General features: G+C 34.3%; 1 protein-coding gene across 2 annotated transcripts in view; it reads left to right on the top strand.

Annotated features, from left to right (window-relative positions):
• Positions 1 to 7,817: 7,817 nt before the first annotated feature.
• The window catches only part of LOC309626243 (uncharacterized protein), a gene marked incomplete at its 5' end in the record, with an annotated part of 91,646 nt that continues 72,240 nt past the window's right edge, over positions 7,818 to 27,223 (top strand). For both annotated transcript variants that reach the window (XR_014243066.1, XR_014243067.1), the window contains 2 exons: positions 7,818 to 14,695; positions 16,976 to 26,970. The remainder of the gene's footprint in view (positions 14,696 to 16,975; positions 26,971 to 27,223) is intronic.

Below are 27,223 nucleotides of genomic sequence, written 5' to 3'. Positions count from 1 at the left end.
ATATATATATATATAGAGAGAGAAATAATTACCACAGACAAGCTAATTAACATATTCATCTCACACACTTAACTTTTTGTTTTTTGCTTTTTTGTTTTTGTGATAAGAGCATCTGAAACTACTCTCTTAGCAAATTTCCAGTATACAATATATTTATTAACTATGGTCACCATGCTGTACATTAGATTTCTGGAACTTACCTACCTTACATAATAGCAGCTTTGTACCTTTGACCAACATCTTTCTATTTCCTCCACCTCCCTGCTCCTGGTAACCACTAGTCTAGTCTCTGCTTCTATGAATTCACCTTTTTTAGATTCCATGTGTGAGATCATTCTGCATTTTTCTTTCTGTATCTGGCTTATTTCACTTAGCATAATGTCCTCCATGTTCATCCATGTTGTTGCAAAAGACAGGATGTCCTCCTTTAAGGCTGAAAAATATTACAATGTATATATATACCACAATTTCTTTATCCATTCATCTGTCAGCAAACACTTAGGTCTTCTTTTCTAATGTATGCATTCAATGCTATAAATTGCCCTCCAAGCACTGTTTTTGCTGCATCCATTTTTTTGTTTTTTGTTTTCTTGGTGTTTTTGAAACAGGAAACATTAACATGAATGAGAAGCTCATTGAATGAGAAGCAGTTATAGACATATGTTGATGACAGGTCATATAAGAAACATTAGGATTGAACAGATTGTGTTCTCTAAATTTTATTAACAGCCCAAACATGATCTAGTCAGTTATGTCTGTGACTAACAAGTGGATAGACAGATGTTTGTATCATTAAGGATTTATTTCTAGTGTCTTTGCATTCAGAGATATTGATGTATTGTTATAACTGAATGAATAAATAAAATCCTATCTTAATTCTTTAAAATAAGAGAAAGCACAGATCATTGGAAGACCATGTTTTATGAGACAATGATAACTGTAAGTTTGGGTTTTTGCTACTGATGTTTATAGAAAGAAAAAATTCCTAGCCTACTCCCATTTTTGATAAGGGACATATAATTCATTGCATATAATAATATTTCTGTTCTGGATTACTGGCTGGTTTACCATTTTGACTTTCTTTATATAATGAGCATATGATTTAATCATTCCATGAGTAGTTAAGTAAATAAATAAATGAACATATAAAATTGAATCAAGCAGAGTCATCACTGAGGATGTGAAATAAGAATTTTTTTATTTTTGGTTGGAGTATAATTGCTTTACAATGGTGTGTTAGTTTCTGCTTTATAACAAAGTGAATCAGTTATACATATACATATGTTCCCGTATCTCTTCCCTCTTGCATCTCCCTCCCTCCCACCCTCCCTATCCCACCCCTCTAGGTGGTCACAAACCACCGAGCTGATCTCCCTGTGCTATGCGGTTGCTTCCCACTAGCTATCTATTTTACATTTAGTAGTGTATATATGTCCATGCCACTCTCTCACTTTGTCACAGCTTACCCTTCCCCCTCCCCGTATCCTCAAGTCCATTCTCTAGTAGGTCTGCATCTTTATTCCCATCTTGTCCCTAGGTTCTTCATGACCTTTTTTTTTTAGATTCCATATATATGTGTTAGCATACAGTATTTGTTTTTCTCTTTCTGACTTACTTCACTCTGTATGACAGTCTCTAGGTCCATCCACCTCACTACAAATAACTCAGTTTTGTTCTTTTTTATGGCTGAGTAATATTCCATTGTATATATGTGCCACATCTTCTTTACCCATTCATCTGATGATGGACACTTAGGTTGCTTCCATGTCCTGGCTATTGTAAATAGAGCTGCAATGAACATTTTGGTACATGACTCTTTTTGAATTATGGTTTTCTCAGGGTATAGGCCCAGTTGTGGGATTGCTGGGTCGTATGGTAGTTCTATTTTTAGTTTTTTAAGGAACTTCCATACTGTTCTCCATAGTGGCTGTATCAATTTACATTCCCACCAAGAGTGCAAGAGGGTTCCCTTTTCTCCACACCCTCTCCAGCATTTATTGTTTCTAGATTTTTTGATGATGGTCATTCTGACTGGTGTGAGATGATATCTTGTTGTAGTTTTGATTTGCATTTCTCTAATGATTAATGATGTTGAGCATTCTTTCATGTGTCTGTTGGCCATCTGTATATCTTCTTTGGAGAAATGTATATTTAGGTCTTATGCCCATTTTTGGATTGGGTTATTCATTTTTTTGATATTGAGCTGCATGTAAATTTTGGAGATTAATCCTTTGTCAGTTGCTTCATTTGCAAATATTTTCTCCCTTTCTGAGGGCTGTCTTTTCGTCTTGTTTATGGTTTCCTTTGCTGTGCAAAAGCTTTTAAGTTTCATTAGGTCCCATTTGTTTATTTTTGTTTTTATTTCCATTTCTCTAGGAGGTGAGTCAAAAAGGATCTTGCTGTGATTTATGTCATAGAGTGTTCTGCCTATGTTTTCCTCTAAGAGTTTGATAGTGTCTGGCCTTACATTTAGGTCTTTAATCCATTTTGAGTTTATTTTTGTGGGTGGTGTTAGGGAGTGTTCTAATTTCATACTTTTACATGTAGTTGTCCAGTTTTCCCAGCACCACTTATTGAAGAGGCTGTCTTTTCTCCACTGTATATGCTTGCCTCCTTTATCAAAGATAAGGTGAGCATATGTGCATGGGTTTATCTCTGGGCTTTCTATCCTGTTCCATTGATCTATATTTCTGTTTTTGTGCCAGTACCATACTGTCTTGATTTTTGTACCTTTGTGGTATAGTCTGAAGTCAGGGAGCCTGATTCCTCCAGCTCCATTTTTCGTTCTCAAGATTGCTTTGGCTATTGGGGGTCTTCTGTGTTTCCATACAAATTGTGAAATATTTTGTTCTAGTTCTGTGAAAAATGCCAGTGGTAGTTTGATAGGGATTGCATTGAATCTGTAGATTGCTTTGGGTAGTAGAGTCATTTTCACAATGTTGATTCTTCCAATCCAAGAACATGGTATATCTCTCCATCTCTTTGTACCATCTTTAATTTCTTTCATCAGTGTCTTAAAATTTTCTGCATACAGGTCTTTTGTCTCCTTAGGTAGGTTTATTCCTAGATATTTTATTCTTTTTGTTGCAATGGTAAATGGGAGTGTTTTCTTAATTTCACTTTCAGATTTTTCATCATTAGTGTATAGGAATGCAAGAGATTTCTGTGCATTAATTTTGTATCCTGCTACTTTACCAAATTCATTGGTTAGCTCTAGTAGTTTTCTGGTAGCATCTTTAGGATTCTCTATGTATAGTATCATGTCATCTGCAAACAGTGACAGCTTTACTTCTTTTCCGATTTGGATTCCTTTTATTTCTTTTTCTTCTCTGAATGCTGTGGCTAAAACTTCCAAAACTATGTTGAATAATAGTGGCGAGAGTGGGCAACCTTGTCTTGTTCCTCATGTTAGTGGAAATGGTTTCAGTTTTTCACCATTGAGGACGATGTTGGCTGTGGGTTTGTCATATATGGCCTTTATTATGTTGAGGAAAGTTCCCTCTATGCCTTCTTTCTGCAGGGCTTTTATCATTAATGGGTGTTGAATTTTGTTGAAAGCTTTCTCTGCATCAATTGAGATGATCATATGGTTTTTCTCCTTCAATTTGTTAATATGGTGTATCACGTTGATTGATTTGCGTATATTGAAGAATACTTGCATTCCTGGGATAAACCCCACTTGATAATGGTGTATGATTCTTTTAATGTGCTGTTGGATTCTGTTTGCTAGTATTTGGTGAGGATTTTTGCATCTATGTTCATCAGTGATATTGGCCTGTATTTTTCTTTCTTTGTGACATCTTTGTCTGGTTTTGGTATCAGGGTGATGGTGGCCTCATAGAATGAGTTTGGGAGTGTTCCTCCCTCTGCTATATTTTGGAGGAGTTTGAGAAGGATAGGTTTTAGCTCTTCTCTAAATGTTTGATAGAATTCGCCTGTGAAGCCAACTGTTCCTGGGCTTTTGTTTGTTGGAAGATTTTTAATCGCAGTTTCAATTTCAGTGCTTGTGATTGGTCTGTTCATATTTTCCATTTCTTCCTGGGTCAGTCTCGGCAGGTTGTGCATTTCTAAGAATTTGTCCATTTCTTACAGGTTGTCCATTTTATTGGTGTAGAGTTGCTTGTAGTAATCTCTCATGATCGGTTGTATTTCTACAGTGTCAGTTGTTACTTCTCGTTTTTCATTTCTAATTCTATTGATTTGAGTCTTCTCCCTTTTTTTCTTGATGAGTCTGGCTAATGGTTTATCAATTTTGTTTATCTTCTCAAAGAACCAGCTTTTAGTTTTATTGATCTTTGCTATTGTTTCCTTCATTTCCTTTTCATTTGTTTCTGATCTGATCTTTATGATTTCTTTCCTTCTGCTAACTTTGGGGTTTTTTTGTTCTTCTTTCTCTAATTGCTTTAGGTGGAAGGTTAGGTTGTTTATTTGAGATGTTTCCTGTTTCTTAAGGTAGGATTGTATTGCTATAAACTTCCCTCTTAGAACTGCTTTTGCTGCATCCCATAGGTTTTGGGTCATCGTGTCTCCATTGTCATTTGTTTCTAGGTATTTTTTGATTTCCCCTTTGATTTCTTCAGTAATCACTTTGTTATTAAGTAGTGTATTGTTTAGCCTCCATGTGTTTGTATTTTTTACAGATCTTTTCCTGTAATTGATATCTAGTCTCATAGCTTTGTGGTCGGAAAAGATACTTGATACGATTTCAATTTTCTTAAATTTACCAAGGCTTGATTTGTGACCCAAGATATGATCTATCCTGGAGAATGTTCCATGAGCACTTGAGAAAAATATGTATTATGTTGTTTTTGGGTGGAATGTCCTATAAATATCAATTAAGTCCATATTGTTTAATGCATCACTTAAAGCTTGTGTTTCCTTATTTATTTTCATTTTGGATGATCTGTCCATTAGTGAAAGTGTGGTGTTAAAGTCCCCTTCTATGATTGTGTTACTGTCGCTTTCCCCTTTTAAGGCTGTTAGTATTTGCCTTATGTATTGAGGTGCTCCTATGTTGGGTGCATAAATATTTACAATTGTTATATCTTCTTCTTGGATCGATCTCTTGATCATTATGTAGTGTCCTTCTTTGTCTCTTGTAATAGTCTTTATTTTAAAGTCTATTTTGTCTGATATGAGAATTGCTACTTTAGCTTTCTTTTGATTTCCATTTGCATGGACTATCTTTTTCCATCCCCTCACTTTCAGTCTGTATGTGTCCCTAGGTCTGAAGTGGGTCTCTTGTAGACAGCATATATATGGGTCTTGTTTTTGTATCCATTCAGCCAGTCTGTGTCTTTTGGTGGGAGCATTTAATGCATTTACATTTAAGGTAATTATCGTTATGTATGTTCCTATTCCCATTTTCTTAAATGTTTGGGTTTGTTACTGTAGGTGTTTTCCTTCTCTTGTGTTTCTTGCCTAGAGAAGTTCCTTTAGCATTTGTTGTAAAGCTGGTTTGGTGGTGCTGAACTCTCTCAGCTTTTGCTTGTCTGTAAATGTTTTAATTTGTCCATCAAATCTGAATGAGATCCTTGCTGGGTAGAGTAATCTTGGTTGTAGGTTTTTCTCCTTCATCAGTTTAAATATGTCCTGCCACTCCCTTCTGGCTTGCAGAGTTTCTGCTGAAAGTTCAGCTGTTAACCTTATGGGGATTCCCTTGTGTGTTATTTGTTGTTTTTCCCTTGCTGCTTTTAATATGTTTTCTTTATATTTAATTTTTGATAGTTTGATTAATATGTGTCTTGGCGTGTTTCTTCTTGGATTTATCTTATATGGGACTCTCTGTGCTTCCAGGACTTGATTAACTATTTCCTTTCCCATATTAGGGAAGTTTTCAACTATAATCTCTTCAAATATTTTCTCAATCCCTTTCTTTTTCTCTTCTTCTTCTGGGACCCCTATAACTCGAATGTTGGTGCGTTTAATGTTGTCCCAGAGGTCTCTGAGACTGTCCTCAGTTCGTTTCATTCTGTTTTCTTTATTCTGCTCTGCAGTAGTTATTTCCACTATTTTATCTTACAGGTCACTTATCCGTTCTTCTGCCTCCGTTATTCTGCTATTGATCCCTTCTAGAGTGTTTTTAATTTCATTTATTGTGTTGTTCATCATTGCTTGTTTACTCTTTAGTTCTCCTAGGTCCTTGTTAAATGTTTCTTGCATTTTGTCTGTTCTATTTCCAAGATTTTGGATCATCTTTACTATCATTATTATGAATTCTTTTTCAGGTAGACTGACTATTTCCTCTTCATTTGTTCGGTCTGGTGGGTTTTTACCTTGCTCCTTCATCTGCTGTGTGTTTTTCTGTCTTCTCATTTTGCTTAACTTACTGTGTTTGGGGTCTCCTTTTCACAGGCTGCAGGTTCGTAGTTCCCGTTGTTTTTGGTATCTGTCCCCAGTGGCTAAGGTTGGTTCAGTGGGTTGTGTAAGCTTCCTGGTGGAGGGGACTAGTGCCTGTGTTCTGGTGGATGAGGCTGGATCTTGTCTTTCTGCTGGGCAGGTCCACGTCTGGTGGTGTGTTTTGGGGTGTCTGTGACCTTATTATGATTTTAGGCAGCCTCTCTGCTAATGGGTGGGGCTGTGTTCCTGTCTTGCTATTTGTTTGGCATGGGGTGTCCAGCACTGTAGCTTGCTGGTCGTTGAGTGAAGCTGGGTCTTGGCGTTGAGATGGAGATCTCTGGGAGATTTTCACCATTTGGTATTCCATGGAGCTGGGAGGTCTCTTGTGGACCAGTGTCCTGAAGGTGGCTCTCCCACCTCAGAGGCACAGCCCTGATTCCTGGCTGGAGCACCAAGAGCGTTTCATCCACATGGCTCAGAATAAAAGGGAGAAAAAATAGAAAGAAAGAAAGAAAGAGAATAAAATAAAATAAAATAAAGTAAGATAAAATAAAATAAAGTTATTAAAATAAAAAATAATTATTAAGAAAAAAAATTTTTTAAGTAAAAAAAACCAAAAACAAAAACAAAAAAAATGGACGGACAGAACCCTAGGACAAATGGTGAAAGCAAAGCTATACAGACAAAATCTCACACAGAAGCATACACATACACACTCACAAAAAGAGGAAAAAATAATATATCTTGCTCCCAAAGTCCACCTCCTCAATTTGGGATGATTCGTTGTCTATTCAGGTATACCACAGATGCAGGTACATCAAGTTGATTGGAGATTTAATCCACTGCTCCTGAGGCTGCTGGGAGAGATTTCCCTTTCTCTTCTTTGTTTGCACAGCTCCCAGGGTTCAACTTTGGATTTGGACCCGCCTCTGCGTTATGTCGCCTGAGGGCATCTCTTCTTCGCTCAGACAGGACGGGGTTAAAGGAGCAGCTGCTTCAGGGGCTCTGGCTCACTCAGGCCGGGGGGAGGGAGGGGTACGGAGGAGGCAGGGCGAGCCTGCCGTGTCAGAGGCGTCCTGACGTTGCAGCAGCCCGAGGCGTGCCGTGCGTTCTCCCGGGGAAGTTGTCCCCAGATCACAGGAGCCTGGCGGTGGCGGGCTGCACCGGCTCCCGGGAGGGGCGGTGTGGAGAGTGACCTGTGCTCGCACACAGGCTTCTTGGCGGGGGCGGCAGCAGCCTTAGCGTCTCCTGCCCGTCTCTGGGGTCCGCGCTGATAGCCACAGCTCGCGCCCGTCTCTGGAGCTCGTTTAGGCGGCGCTCTGAATCCCCTCTCCTCGCGCACCAGGAAACAAAGAGGGAAGAAAAAGTCTCTTGCCTCTTCGGCAGCTCCAGACCTTTTCCCGGACTCCCTCCTGGCTAACTGTGGCGCACTAGCCCCTTCAGGCTGTGTTCACGCCGCCAACCCCAGTCCTCTCCCTGCGATCCGACCGAAGCCCCTAAGAATTTTTTAAAATGAGATTATGGGTGCTTTCTTTTTCTGTTTTTTTTGAACTGAAGTATAGTTGATATATAATACATAAAATTACAGGGGTACAATATAGTGGTTCACAATTTTTAAAGGTTATATACTCCATTTATAGTTACTATAAACTATTGACTATATTCCCTGTGTTATACAACACATCCTTATAGCTTATTTTATACCTAATAGTTTGTACCTCGTAATTCCTTACCCCTATATTTCCCCTCCCCCTTTTCTCTCCCCACTGATAACCACTAGTTTGTTCTCTGTATCTGCTAGTCTGTTTCTTTTTTGTTATGTTCACTAGTTTGTTGTATTTGTTAGATTCATACTTTCTTTCTCTGTCTGACTTCACTTAATGTCCATATGATAAACTCTAGGTCCATCCATGTTGCTGCAAATGACATTATTTCATTCTTTTTTTATGGCCGAGTAGTATTCCATTACACACACACACACACACACACACACCCCACATCTTCTTTATCCATTCATCTGTTCATGGACACTTAGGTTGCTTCCATATCTTGGCAATTGTAAATAATGCTGCTATGAACATTGGGGTGCATGTATCTTTTCAAATTTGTGGGGGGTTTTTCTGAATATATACCCAGGAGTGGAATTGCTGGATTATAGGATAGTTCTATTTTTAGGTTTTTGAGAAACCTCCATACTGTTTTCCACATTTTACATTCCTACCAACAGTATATGAGCATTTCCTTTTCTCCACATCCTTGCCAACATTTGTTATTTGTGTTATGTTTCATGATGGCCATTCTGACAGGTGTGAGGTGGTATCTCATTGTGGTTTTGATTTGTATTTCCCTGATGATTAGCGATGTTGAGCATCTTCTCATGTGCCTCTTGGCTGCCTGCTTTTCCTCTTTGGGAGAATGCTTATTCAGTTCTTCTGCTCATTTTTAATCGTTTTTTTTTTTTAATGTTGAGTTGTATGAGCTGTTTGTATATGTTGGCTATTAACCCTTTATTGGATTTAAATGTACCCAAATAAAGATTTAAATGTACCTAATTCTGCAAAAGTAGCATCCATTAAACTTGTCTTTTATTCTGTTAAAACTGTTAAACTATAAAGATATTTTTGATAAATATCTTTCTTATTCTTATGTGTGAATTCAACAGTGGCTATAACTAAAAGTATCTAAAAGTAAAAGTTGAATACTGGATTAATTAAAAAGGACCAAAGTTTATAACTACCTAGCTCCAAGTAACTAAAATATGCTTAAATTCTAGTTTAATTCTCCTTCTTCCTCCACAGAATGATCACAGGACAGCACACTTATTCATTTTCTAAGAAGCAAAATCTTGACAGTTAGCTCTGTGAGTTAAGAACCTAGAGAAAAATAAGTAAGTAAGACTTGAAGTTCCTATCCTTGGGTAGGATGATTTGTTCACAAATATTTAGTGGTATTTCAAAAGAGTCAATGTGTATAAAGGAAATAAAAATCCCCAATATGGACCAATGATGGGAATATGTTATGAATCAAAAATTATGTTTAGTCTAATTCAGCAGTCGAATTCAGTAGTTGTTTCGTTCATTTTTAGAACTACTTAATATTACATTATATGATCCTCCACAAATGACTTAAACATTCTCGTACTGATATAGCACTGACTGATAACTCTGTGGCAACCCACAAGCCCGTGGAAGACTCTGTGTTTGAGAAGTGATTAAAGATGGTGGTTTCATCACTTTTCATTGAACCATCGTTAAAACATGGGCAAACTAAATAAAAGAAACACCCAGAAGGACCAATGGTGAATGTGGATTTGGTATGAAGCATGGATGTTGATTGATCACACATGTTCTCTGAGGTCCATTATAAAAGGAGATTTTGTTCCTGGAGTTTTATGATTGTATTGTTATTCATGGATCAATTAATAAGTAAATACAGAAAGAACAACGTGTCTGGATCGATGATGAGTTCCATGGGGTATCTGAAACAGGAGTTTTGATTAAACCCATATGCACTTCTGAGGTCCATGGCAAAGAGACACATGGCTAAATTATTCCCTCTGTGGGAAATGAGCACATGGTACCTTGTGTTTGTACTTTTGTGGTTCTTGGGGATGGATTGTATTTTTATTATAAAGTTGACCCGTAAATAGGTAAAATGTATCAATAAATTAAAAAATATAATAAGTCATGTACCTATTATTAAGGAATGTAATGAAACATGGATTGTTATTAAAATCTAGCTGAGACTCTGACTCTTTACTATACATTAATAGTAGAGACTGTTACTGCTCTGGAAGGTGGTATATGTATGGTCATTTGTATATAACAGTTTTTGTTCTGTGTTGGTGGTGGGTTGCTCACTGGTTGTGGTATTAAGGAAATGCAAATGCATTTACTTGTATAAATACTTGTTTAAATAACCACGTAATTGAGAGCCAGAGACCACTGATGAGAATGTTTGGTAAGACAACACTTCTAATTAATCCAATCCTTTTTTTCATTGATTTTTGTTAAAACAATAAAAAAAGAAGCAAGTCTGTTATTCTCAATGGCAATGACCATAGATAGACATAAATTTTGTTCAGTGTTCTTGTCTAGTGGATAAGATCACAGATACTGATATGTTTGTATAAGAGAAAGAAGGTATACTTTTATATCTCAATCTATTTTTAAGAAGTCAGCAAACCACAGACCAATTCAGAACACATGTTTTGATATCAGGATACTGATTCATCTTGTTTTCTGAGTCAGATATTCTAGGAAAAATTCTAAGCTCTTCTATTTTTTGAATGGTACACCTGAACCTTTCCAAGTTCCAGTAATTTGATTCTGGGTTAGTGTCTAACCATTTTGAGTTTTCTTTAGAAAAATAAAGACATGATAATATTATTCCCTGAAAAATAAAATAAATCAGTAGGTGAATGAATCCGTAAGTCCATATAGTGGAGGATTGGTGAGATTGTACCATGAAACATATTAAATATGTCCAATTCTGCAGAAGTAAGTCCAATAAGATGATCTTGGCTCTTCCTATGTAAGTAGCAGGTAAAGTCAGATATCTCTAATTGTAGTTTTAATTTTGTGTTGAATAATGAATTCAGTGGTATTCATATTATTTAATAGTAAAATTTAAGTAAGTAAATAAAGGAGTGCCATTCTTAGGAAAATGATGAGAATGTGTTATAACAATTTGAAAAAAGCTAACTCTATAGTTTTTAATAATAGGCTCTTTTTTTTCTTTATAGAATGAACACCACACATCTGATTTAATCATTCTCTAAAGGTGAAGACCCTTACTTCTGAGACTAAGGAGCTTAAAGACCGAACTAAGGAAACATCAATGTTGGTGTTCTAAGCTCCGATGGGGGTTATTAATGGGATCCCACTAAATTATTTCAATAAAATAAATAGTTAAATAGTACATGAAATTAAGGAATGCCAGTTACCAGCCCATGATTGGGATGTGTCATAAACTAACATTTATGATTAATTTGACTCGGCCCGACTAAGGACCATTACTAAAGTGATGGAGGGCATTTCACATATTTTCAGAGCAGTTTAACTTCCTACTTAATATTCTTGCCACATTTGCTGAATCCATTTCTTCATTGATTAAGGCCTCAGTTGTTAACTCTTTGAGGCTGGAGTACTTTGGAAGATGGCAGATGTCATTTTTGTCAGTTGTGGGCTAAGATGATAGGTCTGTGGTTGTTGATTACACTAGCTTTAATGTAAGGCCAAATCAAGTGAAAGAGTAGCAGGTGGGCACTAATCTTAAGAAAGGGATTGATATGAAGCAAGCATGCTGATTAACCCCTACATGTAAAACAGAGCCTCACAGTGAAAAGTGACTGAGTCTATTCGCTCTGCATGAACAGGGGCAATGAACAGATCTTGGTTGTATTTAAGGCTTTTGTTCTTAGTTTTGCGTCACCGAAGGTTATTGATTGTATAATTATCCGTGAATTCATGAACGAGTGAATCAGTTCAAGAAGGCATAAGTGGATGAAGAAATAGAAAGACATGCCTGGGTCGATGATGGGTATTGGTGGAGGTATCTGAGTCAATAACTTTGATTAAGCGCTCTGTGTAACTTTGAGGTCCACTATGGAAAGAGAACTAGTAAATATTCTCTGTAGACATTAACTAGTAGTAGAAGTTAGGAAAAGACAATAAACTTGTTCCTGGGCTTTTGTGGTTCATGGATATGGATTGTATTATTGCAAGTGAATCAGTGCACGAATAAAGAAAGAAATGTACATCTGAAAAACGAAGAGATCTGCTCATGGAACAATCAGTAGAGTGCAATAAAATAAGTATTAATATTAATACAATTCTGAAGTAAAATGAACAGGTTTAGTCTGTAATCCTCTTTTCACATGGAACATATGAGTATCTGTGGTCAGGAGGCAATGTTTTGAGTTTTGGTAGTTTGCTATTTTTTAATTAGGAAAAGGAAAAGTGTTTGCATCAGTCAATAATCTATTAAATAACCATGTACTTAACAGATGTTTATATTAGTGGAAATTTGTAATTGTTACAGATCTTAATCTTGGGCTAGGTGGTGGAGTTAATAATGTTTATTATATTATTCATAACTAAGAATTCAATACTGGATTAGTTAAAAATTACATTTTTGAGCCAAAGTTTATTGTTATCTAGTTCTGCCTGACTAACAATCATTAAAAAATTGAAATCTAGTCTAAATCTGCTTTTTCCTCCCCAGAGTGAACACAGGACAGCTGATTTAATCACTTAATAAAGAATTGTTATCGTAAGCAAGGAGCATAAAGTCTAATATAAGTAAGTCCCTTGGTTCACATTCTTTGTTTGAATGGTTTATTCATGAACGTTAGCTGAAGAATTCCAAAGTAATAATTATGTACTACGTACATGAAATATATAAAACACTTCAAGTATGGACCAATGATGGGAATATGTTACAAACCCCAAATTATGTTTAATCTAAATCAGCACAACTGAGGTCATTTTAAAAGGAGATAGAAGTTATTTAATTTATTCTCCGAACTGTTTAATATTATTTTCTATTTTCTACCATGGTTGATTTCACCATTTGCATATGGGTAGAGGGGCTGATGACTCTTTGTGGGCAGCCCAGAGGTGATTCAGATGGTGGTTTCATTATTTTTCATGGAACTATCTTTGACATACAGATGAATTAAATAAAAGAGGGCCACACAGGAAGCAATGCTGAATGTGGGTTTGATACAAAGCCGGGATGTTGACCCATCCACATGTGCAGGTTTGAGTTCCATTATAGAAGAAATGTCGTTTATTAGCTCTATAGGGTGAGAACCTAAAACTCAAGGATCTTGTTTTTGGAATTTTGTGATTGTATTATTATTTGTGCATCAGAAAGTTAATCAATAAATGAAAAAAAATTTTCTAGCAAGGACCAGTGATGAATCTCATGGGGTTTCTGAAACAAGAATTTTGATTAAGCCCGTCTGCAACTCTGAGGTCCAAAGCGAAGAGACATCTCATTATTCTCTTTGTAGGAAATGCATGTACAACACCTTATTCTCAGGCTTTTTGGCTTGGGGTATGAATAGCGTTATTAGAATAAATTTAGCCTATGAATAAAGAAATATATCAGTGAATGAGGAATAAGAGAGATATATGTGTACTACTTTTTAAAGCATGTAATGAAACATTGATAATTACGAAAACAATTTTGAGATTTTTAGTCCCAGTAAATTAATAGTCAAGGCTCTTATCATTTTTGTAAGGAGCATATGGTCATTTGCACACAAAACTCAATGTTTTTGTTTTGTGTGGAGGCGAGTTGCCAATCGATCATTTTATTAAGGAAAGAGAAATACATTTACATAAATAGTTGATTGAATAAACTGTGTAATTGGGAGGGAAAGCATGGAATGATGATGAGACTCTTTTATTCAACCACATTTGTGATTAATTCAATCTTTTTATGCAATTTTATGTTGCAACAAACAAACTTAAATTAAAGTAACCAGTTTGCTATTCTTTTGGGTAATGACATTAGGACAAATGTAAATATTATTCAAGGTGCTTATCCAGTGTGGGTGGGTCACAGATATTGAAGTTTAATTATAAGTGAACAAATGTATACATTTGTATCTCAATCAATTTTTCAAAACTGTCAGCCAGTATTGCCTCAATGGAAAGCATGCAATGGGATGTAAAGATTGTGATTCATCATGTTTTACACAACTGATGTCCACAGGAAGATAAAGAGTCATAGGCCTTTCCAATGGTGTACATAGACATTTGTAAATAATAGTGTTTCAGTTCTGGTTTGATGATTGTTTAAGCTTTTTGGAATTCTTTTAGAAAAATAAAGGGATGGCCTTATTATTCCATGAGTAATTAAATAAAGGAATTAGTGAGTTAATTAATAAATATATTAAGTAGGGTAAAGCTTGGACCATTGGTGAGATTGTGCCATGAGTTGAATCTCCCATGTATCCAATGCCACACAAATAAAGTTCAATAAAAAAGATGATCTTGGCTCTTCGTGGGTAGTAAGTAGGGAGACATATTCTTAATAATTATAGTTATTTTTCTTCTGTTTACTGCTAGATCCAGTGGTGTTCATTGTATTATTTAAAATTAAAAAATTGCACAAGTTAATAAATATAAAGTAGAGCTCTCTCTTTCCAAATGTTGAGAATAGAAAGCAAACCAAGGATTATTGTTACCTGATTATTGATTTTTAAAAATGGGTAATTGTAGATTGATTCTTTTTAAAATTTGCTTTTTACTGCTCAGAATGAACAACTCTACCATATTTGATTATTAGCCCATGGCAAAGATCTTGAGTTTTACCTCTTTGGATAAAGAGAGAAGAGATCTATGTAAGTGATAAAGTTCATGTTCTACTTGGGGGGCTTGGTCATGGGTATCCACTGAGATGTTTTGAAGGAATAAATGGCTACATACACAAACAATTCAAGATGGTCATGCATTGACCAATGATTAAAATGTGTTAGGAATTCAGAATTATGATTACTCCATTTCAGCATTTCAGCATGACTGAATTTATTAGGACAACAAGATGAAAGGCATTTCACTCATTTTCAGAAAATTTTAATATTCCGTTTAATTTTTTTACCACAGTGGATATAAACTTCTCCATTGGTATTGTTATAGACTGTGAACCCACTGAGGAGGAGAATATACAAAAATGGAAAATTTTGCATTTTTCTTAGTTGTGGTATAAAATGGAAGTTCATTGTTCATCTTTAAAATATGGATGTTAAGTGAAAGAGGTCCAAGCATGGACGAATGGCTAATATGGAACTGATATGATGCAAGGAAATGGATTTACTCATATTTTCAATGCTGGGCTGCATTGCACAAAGAGAGCTACTTCTCTAGCTCTGTAGGAAGTGAATGTTCACAGACATATTCATATCTTAATGAATATCTTAATGGACATTGACTGTATTATTATTAATGAATCAATGAATAAGTCAAGAACAATATATCAAACAAAGGCACAGAATACCAAGTCTGGATCGATGATGAGTATGCGTGGGGCATCTGAATAACATTTTGATTAAACCCAGTCTGTAACTCTGAGGTCCGTTGCATCTTTGGGAAATGTGCTTACAGAGGAAGTCAGAAATATTCAAGGATTGTGTTCTTGACCTTTTGTTGTTTATGAATGTGGATTGTATTATTGTAAGTAAATAAATGTATGAATAAATAAAAGTATAAAGAGGAGGGCTACACCTTGTCCAATTATGAAAGGAGCTTATGAACCAAAAATTATTGTTAATACATTTCTGAAAATTTGAGTTCAATAAAATAGACCAAGGCTACTCCTCCTTTGGGAGCATAGATATATGTGAACATCAATGTTGTTCTTGGCTGGTGGTGAGTTTCTGGTTGTATGTCTTACTTTAAGAATATTTATATAACTGTACAATAATAATACTTAATAAATATATTCAATAGTAATATAACAAATCATGATAAACATATTAATATAACATTTAATAAGTAGTAGTTTAATATAATCAATAATGAAAAATAAAATACAAATGATTAGATAGTTATTGAAACATACAAAAGGTCTAAGCATGAGATTTGAGAATATGCTAATTATGAATCCTCTTGTGTTCATTGATTTTTATTTTTAAAAAAGTAAATGCATGTTGATGATTTTTGTGACTAATCATCAAATGGATAGATTTAGTGTCTCTCAGCATTTTTGTCAAGTGTTCTTAGGCTTCACCAATATTGGTGCTATTATTATAAGTGAGTAAAAGCATAATTTCATATCTCAATCTATTATTTAGAAGAGTACAAACTGTGGGCCAGTTAGGAGCATATGTAATATGTGAAGGAGCATGATTAATCCTGTTTTATTGCCTAGAAATCCACTTAAATAAAAAAGATCTGAGCCCCTCCATCTTTAAGAAGGATCATATAGACCCCACTCTCTAAACACATCTTGCTGTTAACATTTAAATTCAAACAGCCAAAAATAAAAATTTAGTTCCTTAGTAACACTAGGCACATTTCAAGCTATAAGTGGCCAGTGGTTACCATTTTGGTCATTGCTGATAGAGAAAGTTGCATGTAATAGTATTTAGTTTTGAATAGCAGATGGCTCTATCAGTTTGTATTTCCTTTCAAAAAAGAAAGTCTAGATAATTAAATTATGCTTAGAATTATTAAATAAATGAGTGAATAAATTAATCAATAAGTACATGAGTTAAAGTATATGGCACCAAGGGGTCAGATTGTTTTTTGAAATAAGAATTTAAATTCATCACATTTTGCAAAAGTTTTCCCCATTAAAAAAATTATGTGGCCTTTTTGCGATTAGGTAGGGGTATAGACAAATATTAATAATAGTTATAGTTCTTATATTGGGTGATAGATTAAAACATCTTCATAAAAACATTTAAAAAGTCTTCATTATTTTATTTCACACTAAAAATTAAGTCAATAGATGAAAAGGATACCACTGTTGGATGGATTGATGAAAATGTGACACAAACCAATGTTTCTGGTTAATCTAGTAATGCAGAACTAACTTCTATTTTAAAAATCTAAGTTTACTCTTTTCATTCTTTTAAAAATCTGCCTTTTCCTTCTGAATGAACACTCCACGTTGGATTCAGTCATTGTCCAATGATGAAGATCTTAGCTGTTACTTCTGTAGGTAAGGAGCAATGTAAGTAACAATCAAAGTTTCTGTTTTTTGTTTGTATGGTTTGTTCATGTGTGGTCACTGAGGTGGTTCAAGAGAACAAAAGGTTGTATACATAAAAACCAAATCCAAGAACGCCAAGTATGGACCAATAGTGAAGAATGTGTTATGGGCCAAGGAGTAGAATTAACACATTTCAGCACCTCTGAGATTCATTTTAAAAAGAAATGAAAGGCATTTAATTAATTTTCAGAACCATTTGCTATTTCATATTATTTCTGCACTGCAGTTGGTTTAAGCATTTCCATATTGTTAGAGATCCAGCCTATTAATTGTTTAGAGGACGCTCTTAGAAGGTGGAACTTATTGTGTGTGTTCTAGATGTAGGGTACCATTGTGGTTTTTGGATGTTCACTACAGCATGTTTAAAATTGGGTGAATTAAATCAACATGGCCCAATGATGGGTCATTTTTTGTGATGGTACTGAGATGAAGCAAGGCTACCCTTAGATCTAGTCTGAAAGCTCTGTCAGAAATCAGTCTAGAGACAATTATCATAGTTATATCAAGGATCCTGTTTTTGGGAGTCTGTGACTCATGGGAAAGTGAAGGTATAAATAACAAAGAAAAAGAGTGCCAAGCCTGGACCAATGATGAGATTGGAGGGTGTCTGAATCAAAACTTTTGATTAAAGCCATCTGTAACTCTGAGGTCCATCATTTAAAAGTGGCCTTCTCTTTTTTTTCCTTTATGGAAATGAGTGTATAGCAGAAGTTCAGAATATTCAGGTGTCTTGATCACAGGCGTCCACACCTTCTGGGTATAGATTGATTTTCATAAGTAAATCAATGCATGAATAAATGAAGAAATGTAAAGATGGGTAAATATAAAGGAAGCTGGGCCTGGACCAGTTATGAGAGTATGTAATGAAACATGGATTATTGTTACAAGTTTCTGTAGCACTAAATTCCAGTGAAATATATACATAAAGGCTGTTTGCCCTCTTTTGGAAGGAATATGTATACAGATGTATGTAAGATTCAGAATTATTGTTTGATGTAGGTGGTTGTTTGCTGGTTGGTTGTTTTTACTTAGAGAAGGGAAAAATTACATAAATAAATGCTTATTAAATAATTATTTAATTGAAAAAAGAATGAGCAAAGCTCATCTTCGGAATGTGCCTTATGAAAAGAGTTACTATTAGTCCAACTCTGTTCACTGAGTTTTATTAAAAACAATAAAAACATCTAGTTTTTAAATCTCTGTGTAGTGAAATAGACATATGGCAACAATAAATATTATTCAAGTTTCCTATCTAATGCTAGTTAATTCCTAGATATTGATGTATTCTTACATGTAAATAGATGAAGTCCTAATCACAGTCAATAGTCTAAAAGGAGGCAAACATGACTCAGTAAGAAGCAAGAATAATGACTAATCTTTTTGTATACTACTAATCCTCTCTTCCTAGTTTAGGTATGAACATATAGACATGTACATGAAGATCATTTCTATTCTGGGTTGTTCATGGGTTTATCACTTTGTGTGTGCGTGTGTTTGTATATTTGAATATATGATCGAGTATTCCATGAATAAGTCCATAAATGAATAAATAAAACAATGAACAATTGAATTAAAATATGAGTAGGGTCAAGCATAGACCTCGGTCAGACTATGCCATGAATCACAGATTTTAAATTCAACCATTTCTACACAAATTGAGACCATTAAAAAAAGATTATCTAGGCTCTTACCTATGTGGGTAGGGGTCTATAGACAGATATGAGCAATAGTCATAGTTCTTATTTTTGAGTGATAAATTCAACAGTGTTCATTATATTATTTAAAAGTAATAGTTAAATCAAGTAATAAAAAGGAGTGCTGTTCTCAGGTCAGTGATGAAAATGACACTTGAATCAACTTAATGATTAACGTAGTACCACGCAACTAATGTCCTTTTAAATCAATCTAATTCTCAACTGTTCATTCTTTTGAACATTGGCATTTAACTCCACAGAATGAAGACCATGGCTGCTTTAATCAGTCTGTTTTGAGGAAGATCTTGACTGTTACCTTTGTGGGTAAGGATTCTAATGACTAAAATAAAATAATAATAGTCAAAAGATCTTGTCAAAAGATCTTGGAGTGAATTTTTCATTAGTGTTTGTTGAATTATTTAGATTAGGAAGATACAAGAGAGCTGGAAGAGGAAGCATACAAAGCAAGGATGATAATTGATCCATACATACCTCAATGAGGGCCACTACAAAAAGAGATCTCATCTATTGAGAAAGATCTAGTTTATGGGAAAAGAGCCTATACACAGATGTTGGTCATATTCAAGGGTCTTGTTCTTGGCTTTTTTTAAATTCATGGATATTGATGTTATTACTGTTGGTGGATCAATGAATGGATCAATGAACAAAGGTATAAATGAAGAAAAAGATTGCTTAGCCTGGATCTATGATGAGTACCCTGGGGTGTCTGAAGTCAAGGACTTTGATTAAACCCTATAACTCTGAGGTCCATTACAAAAAGATTAATTCCTCTTTGTTATCTCTACAGGAAATGAACTTGTTCAAGGAGTTAAAAATATTCAAGAGTTTGTTCTTGTGCTTGGGTTTCTGAGTATTGTATTTTCAGTAAATCACTGCATGAATAAATCAAGAAAGTATAAATGAATAAGGACAAAATGGTTTATTCCTGGTCCAAATATGGGAGAATGTAATGTAATATATGTAATATAAAAAATCATTATTAATACATTTCTGAAGCACTGAGTTCCAGTAAAATAAATTGATTAAAGCTGACCATTTTGAGTAAAGAGCATTTCGATAAATGGGTGTAAGAGCTCATGCTGTTTTTCTGGGTTGGGTTGTTGGTTTTTGTTTTATTAAGAGAAGGGCAAAACATTTACTTAAATTAATTATTGATTAAATAACTACGTAATTGAGAGTGGGCTTATACTTGGACCTATGTTGAGAATGTCACATGACCAGTTATGATTAATTCAATGATCTTCTACTTTTTAATTAAAAAAAAGAACAAGAAAAAATTATCTGATCTTTTTTCTGTGCCTAATGAGCATATGGACGGGCATTAATATTGTTCTGTTTCTGTGGAGTCACAAGTATTAATGTTATTATTATAAATGTATCAAGGAATAAGTTAATATTTTAATCAGTTCCTTGAAAGAAGGTAACGCATGGCCCAGTGAGGACCACGTGTTATGAAACAAGGAGAGTGATTAATCCAGTTCTAACAATTGCTCTCTAGATAAAAAAACTAGACCTAGGCTCTTAATTTTTGAAATGGTCAATATATTTAGAGAGGATTTCTCTTCCTGGCTTGTTGGTACAATTACTTTTAAAAAATGGAAGATAAAATGACTCCATGTATAGCTATATACATACATACATATATAAAGGTGGGACAAGCATGGACAGTTGCTGAGAATGTGCTCGAATCTAAGACTCAGATTAACCGAATTCTCTCCAAGAAAGGTTCATTTAGAAAGTTGTTATAGCTCTTACTGACTGGGTAGGCGACACACAAGCAGACATGTGTAATACTCATAGTTCTTATTCTTTTGTCTGGTGTTGCTTTCAGAGGTGTTCATTATATTCGTTACATGTAATACTTGATTCAATCAATCAAGCAATATGCCATGGAGAGTTTTAATATACAACAAGCACTAAGGTTTATTCCTCATCAGTTGTTGACTTGAAGTCAGCTAGAAAAATCTGAATCTAGCCTCACCTATCTATCTTATCTATCTATCTACCTAATCTAATCTGTCTATTTTCATATTTGCTTTGTACTCTACAGAATGGATGTGCAATGATTCAATTAAGGACTATAGAAACTTACGTAAGTAACAGTCAAAGTAATTGCTTCTGGTTTGGTGGTTTGTCATGGGTGTTAACTCTGTTATTGGAAGGGAATAAATGGCTACATGTACAAATTAAATGAATGGAGATCATGTGTGGGCCAATTCAGTACATCTGTGGTCAATTAAGGAGAAAAAAGAAAGACCATTTTATTTATTTTCACAGTTAATTATTCAATTAATTAATTAATGTACAATGTATTATCAATTTTAATTTGAGTCACAGTTGATTTAAACCTCCCTCTATAAAGACATGGTTTTGTCACATTCAAACAGTAAAATGGGGTCAATATAAAGTATTGTATTAATTAATCTATATAGAAAACATTGTGGCCAATTAATGAAATATATATATATTGTCAGTGGGAAGTAATTCTATAGAGAAATGTTAGAGATATTCAAGGATCTTGTTTCAAGTTTTTATGACCTCCAGGCATTTATTTTATTATTATTAGTGAATTGATGACTTAATCAATAAAAACATGCAGACATGATTGAAGATAATGAGGGCCAATCCTGGACCAATGGTGATGCTGGTGGGGTATGAGTCATGGATGATGAGTACTTGTCTGGAACTCTGAGGTCCAACCCAGTAAGAAATCTAGTCTATACCATACATCCGTTAGAAATTATCCTGTGGACATATGTTAGGAATATTCAAGGATCTTGTTCTTAGTTTTTGTTATGGAATTTGATTCTGTTATTATAGGTGGATCAACGAAAGAATCAATCAGTAAATACAGTTGACCCTTGAACAACACGTGGTGTAACCCCATGCAGTCGAAAGTTCTTGTAAGGCTATCTCTGCTTCAGAAGCAAAGGGATTGATAAATGACTCACCCAAGGCTAAGAATTTTAAATAGTTTGGATGGAATCAGGACTCAAACCCTGGTTCTTTTGATACCACATGTTGTAATCTCTAATCAAACACAAATTTTTCCCACACTTAGTTGATTTAAAGATCCCTAAAATGAAAATACAGGTACTATATTTATTGAAAAAAATCCATGTACAAATGGACCCATGCAGTTCAAACCCCATGTTGTTCAACGGTCAACTGTATACAAATAAGTAAATAGGGTGAAGCATTGTCCAATTATGATAATATGTCATGAAGTAAGAGAATCTGTTAATATATGTTAAAAACACTGATTCAATTAAGAAGGACATGGTTTTATGTTATTTCTTTGGCTAATGGTTCTATAGAAAGCACAAGTAATAATTATTATTCCTATTCTGGCTCAGTGGCAAGTTTGATATTTTCTTGAGGGAAATATCAATAAATATTACCCCCAATTAATGAATACCTAAATTACTGATGTAATGAAAGGTGAAATACAAGGATTAATGAAGATAATATCTCAGTGTTTTTTTCATCTTCTCTGCTTTGTACTTCTTAGAGTGGGCACACCAAGCCAACTTAAACACCTTGCATGATCTTGAGCTCTAAGTGTAAGAAATAGTCAAAGTTCTTGTCTTGTTTTTGGTGGTTTGTTTAGGATGTTAACTGTAATATTAAAAAATAATTAAATATAATAAAAAAGGCCAACCATGGCCCCCTTATAAATACGGAACTGATATGAAACATTATATTGATGAATCAATATTTGCAACCACGTAGGTGATTAGCGAAATGTAAATTCAAGGAGGCAAATGATTCTATAGAGAGATATTAGAGATTCTTTTTTAAAAAATTTTTATTTAATTAATTAATTTTTTATACAGCAGGTTCTTATTAGTTATCTATTTTATACATATTAGTGTATACATGTCAATGCCAATCTCCCAATTCATCCCCTCCCCCCCCCCCCACACCGCGCTTTCCCTCCTTGGTGTCCATATGTTTGTAGAGATTCTTGAAGGTCTTATTTTCAAGTTTTTTTTGACTCATAGATATTTATTTTACAATTGTTGCTTTATCGATAAGTTAATCGGTAAAGAAGTGTAGAAGTGAATGAAGAAAAAGTGGGCTGAGCCTGGACCAATGATGACCACTGGTAGCGTATGAGTCATGGATGGTGAATACTATGTGTCAAGACCTCTGAGGTCCATCACAATAAGAGATCTAGTCTATTTCCTCTGTTGGAAATTGCCATATTCACAGATGTTAGTAATATACAAGGATTGTGTTCTTGGTTTTTGTGTTCAAGAACTTTGATTTTATTAGTATAAACAGATAAATGAAAGAATCAGTCAATAAAAACAAATAAATATGAATAAGTGAAGCACTGTAAATTATGAAAATTAATAAATTCCTAAGAGGCTGAATAGCTGAAATGTGGAGAACAAAGTCAATGCAGATAAGGTCTCAATTTTTTAAAATCACCTTCTGTGCTTTGTACTTCTCAGCATGGATGCGTTGGAGCTGATTTAAGGATTCATCTAAGGTCACAAGATGTCTGGTTGTCTCTGTGTTTGGCACATAGAAACAAATGTGAGTTTTTATGGGTAAACACTCTGTATTTGAAAAGTATGAAATATAAACAAAGAATACCAGACATGGTCCATTGATTAATAATGCAGCATTATATTGATTAATTCCTATATGAAACTTTGAGGGTGATTAATGAAAGAGATATATCAGTGTAGTAAACGATTCTATAGACAGAAGTAAAACTATTCAAGGCCTATGTTCTAGGTTTTTTGTGCTTCATAGGTATTCATTTTATTCCTATTAGAGAATTTGTTGAATTAATTACTAAACAAAGGTAGACGAGAGTGGGGAAAAAAAAAGGCCAGGCCTGGGCCAATGATGACCACTGGTGGTGTATGCATCGTGCATGATGAATATGTGTCTGGAACTCTGAGGTCCAACATAAAAAAGAAATCTAGTTTATTGCCTCTGTTGGAAATGATCCTATAGACAGATTTAGGATTTATTTTATAAAGCTCATGCTCAGGGATCTTTGTGTTTATGGATTTTGATTCTATTATAATAAATGAATCAATAAAGAATCAATGTGCAGATGTAAATGAATAAGATGAAGAGGGTGAAGCATTGTCCAATTATGAAGAAATTTAAGGCTAGAGATAATATTAATAAATATGGAAACACTAAGTCAGTTAAGAAATAAATGGTTCAAGGGTGTTTCCTCTAGCTAAGGATGTTATAGATAATATAAATAATGGCCAGTATTTATTCTGGGTTAGTAGAAAGTTCAATGTGGTTTGTTTTCTTAGGAAAAAGTTATATATTACCCAATTCATATATAACATAATCACTGAAAATTAAATGTAGATACAAAGATCAGTAGAGGAAACATCTCAATCATGTTATCATCTACTCTGCTTTCTATGCTTTAGAATGGACACGCTTTAGCTGATTTAAACATATGTCTTGGTCAACAATCTCTGAATTTGCCTGTACATGGAAACCAATGTGAGTAATAGTCAGTGGTCTCATCTTACTGTGGGTAGTTTGTTTAGGGTATTCTCTGAAATATTAAAAATAATATTCACTATAAGAAAAAATACTAACCATGGTCCAGTGATTAAATTGGAAATGTATGAATCATTGTTGATTAATCTACCTTTAGAATAATGAGGGTGATTAATGAAAGAAGTGTACTCAATTAGGCAGTGGTTCTAAAGAAAATTATAAAGATACTGAAGGCTCTTGTCCTTGAGTTTTTGTGACTCATAGATATTTATTTAATTACCATTAGTAAATTGATAAATTAATCAGTAAACAGAAGTAGATGGGAGTAAGAAAAAGAGTCGCAAACCTGGACTAATGATGACATCTGGTGGCGTAGGAGTCATATACGATGAATACCACGTGTCTGGAAGTCTGAGGTCCAACACAAAACAAAATCTAGTCTGTTTCCTCTCTTGCAAATCATCCCTATAAACAAGGATATTGTTCTTCTAATTTTGGATCCATGAATTTCTATGTTATTAATATAAATAGATCAATGATAGAACCAATAAACAAAGTATAACTAAATAAAAACAAGCATGAAGCCTTATCAACCATGAGTATATGTGGTGAGGCAAGAAGTATTATTAATATAAATTGAAGAAACTGATGCATATTAATAAATGGATGGACCAAGGGTGCTTGCTCTTTTTCTAAGGATCATATCATTATATTCATATTTATGCTTATATATGTGTATAAATCATGGAAAATAATAAATACCTTTGTGACTGAGTAAATGAAATGAGGAAAACAAGGTCCAATTTAGAGAAAGTCTCAATGTTTTTCTATCATCTACTCTGCTCTGTACTCCTCAGAATGGACGCATGCTAGTGGATTTAAGCATCTTTCATGGTCACGTGCTCTATAGACCAATGTGAGTAATGCAGTAAGCAAATTCATGTCTTTGAGAGCTTCTTTTTTTCCTCAAATATTCACTGTATTGTTAGAAGTGTGGAATAGAATTAATATTAGTAATAATGAGTTAATCAATGAACTTATGCAGATGAGAATGAAGAAATAGAGGCCCATGTGTGGACCAATGATGATGACTGATATCGTATGAGTCATGGATGATGAATACTACGTGTCTGAAACTCAGGTTCAGTCAAAAAAGAAATATAATCTGTTGCCTCTACTTGGTATTACACCATAGACAAATATTAGGAAAATAAAAGAGCAATTTTGTTGGTTTGTGTTCATGAATTTTGATTTTACTTTAAAAAAAATAGCCCAAAGAAATAAGTATAAGTATAAATAAGTTAAGATGAAGAGGTTGAAGCATATTCACTCTTAATATATGTGGTAAGGCAATAAAAACTATTAATATTGATTGAAAATACTGAAGTTCATTAGGAAATGTAAATGGTGCAAATGTCATACTTCTTTGGCTAAGAATGATGTAGACAATGAATAACAGGCAAAGTTCTTATTCTATGGTAGTACCAGGTTTGATAGTGTTCTTTTTTCTAAGAGAAAAATAAGAAATATGACCTGAATTTATTATATTCCTAAATGACTGACCAGATGAAGGTGGAATGTGTGGATCAATAATGAGTATCTCAATGTTGTTATTATTGCTCCTGCTTTGTACGCCTCAGAGTGGATACACCGGAACCGATTTACGTATTTGGCCATGATCAGGACCTCCATGGATGCCCCTGTGTGTAAGAGCATGAAGACCAATGTGACCAACAGATTTCTCTCATGGTTTAGGTGGTTTGTGTAGGATATTCAGTGTAATACTAAAAATTATTAAATATATTCAAAGGTGGCCAAACATGGCTTAATGATTATCATGGAATTGACATGAAACTTTGTGTTGATTAATCGATATTTGCCACAATGAGGATGATTATTGAAATAAGTATATTCCATGAGGCAAAATATTCTATAGGCAGAAGTTAGTATTTAAGATCTTGTCCTTGAGTTTTTTGATTCACAGATATTTATTTTATTATTATTAATGAATTAATAAAGTGATCACTAAACAAATGTAGATGAGAATAAAGAAAAAGAGTCTAAGCTTGGACCATTGACGATGACTGATGGCATATGAGTCGTATACGATGAATACTGTGTGTCTGAAACTCTGAGGTCCAGCAAAAGAAATCTAGTCCATTTCCTCTGTTGGAAGTGTTCCTATAGACAGATGTCAGGAATATATAGGGACCTTGTTTTATTCTTTGTGGTTCACGAGTTTTTAAAAATATTATTATAAAAATGTTACTGGCCTAATAAACAAGTATATAAGTGACTAAAGATGAAGAGCGTTAAGTACTGTTCATTACTTAAATACATAGTAAAGAGAAATAATATTAATATAAGTTAGAACGGATAATTAACGGGTCAAGTGTATTATGCATTTTTGAGTAAGGATGATATAGATAGTGATATGTAATAGTCAATTATTGATCTGAGTCTGTTGCAAGCTTGATGTTTGTTTTATTAAGGAAACAACAAATAAATATTACCATAAATTAATAAATACCTAAATGACTACGTATATGAATGGTGGAAAGTATGGATCAATGGAGAAAATATCAAACTTTTTATCACCTGCTCTGCTTGGTACTATTCAGAATTGATGCCCCAGCTAATTTCAGCTTCTGCCGTGATCAGGATTGTCCTATTGCCTCTGTATTAGAAAGAGACAAAGGTGAGTAATGGTCAAGTTTGTCATCTCAGATTGGGTCATTTGTTTAAAGGTATTCATTGAATTTTTAAAAGTATTAAATATAATAAAAAAAGTTAACTATGGCCCAATGATAAATATGATATGAAACATTATGTTGAGTCATCAGTATTGTGCACCATTGAGGTTGGTTAATAAAGAGAATCAGTCCATGTGTGAAATAGTTCTATAGACAGATGTTGGGAATATTCAAGGATCCTATTCTTGGATTTTGTGA

Source organism: Balaenoptera borealis, assembly GCF_965194805.1.
Source record: "Balaenoptera borealis genome assembly, chromosome: 3".
Taxonomy (NCBI): domain Eukaryota; kingdom Metazoa; phylum Chordata; class Mammalia; order Artiodactyla; family Balaenopteridae; genus Balaenoptera; species Balaenoptera borealis.
This window is presented reverse-complemented; position numbering and strand designations above follow the sequence as displayed.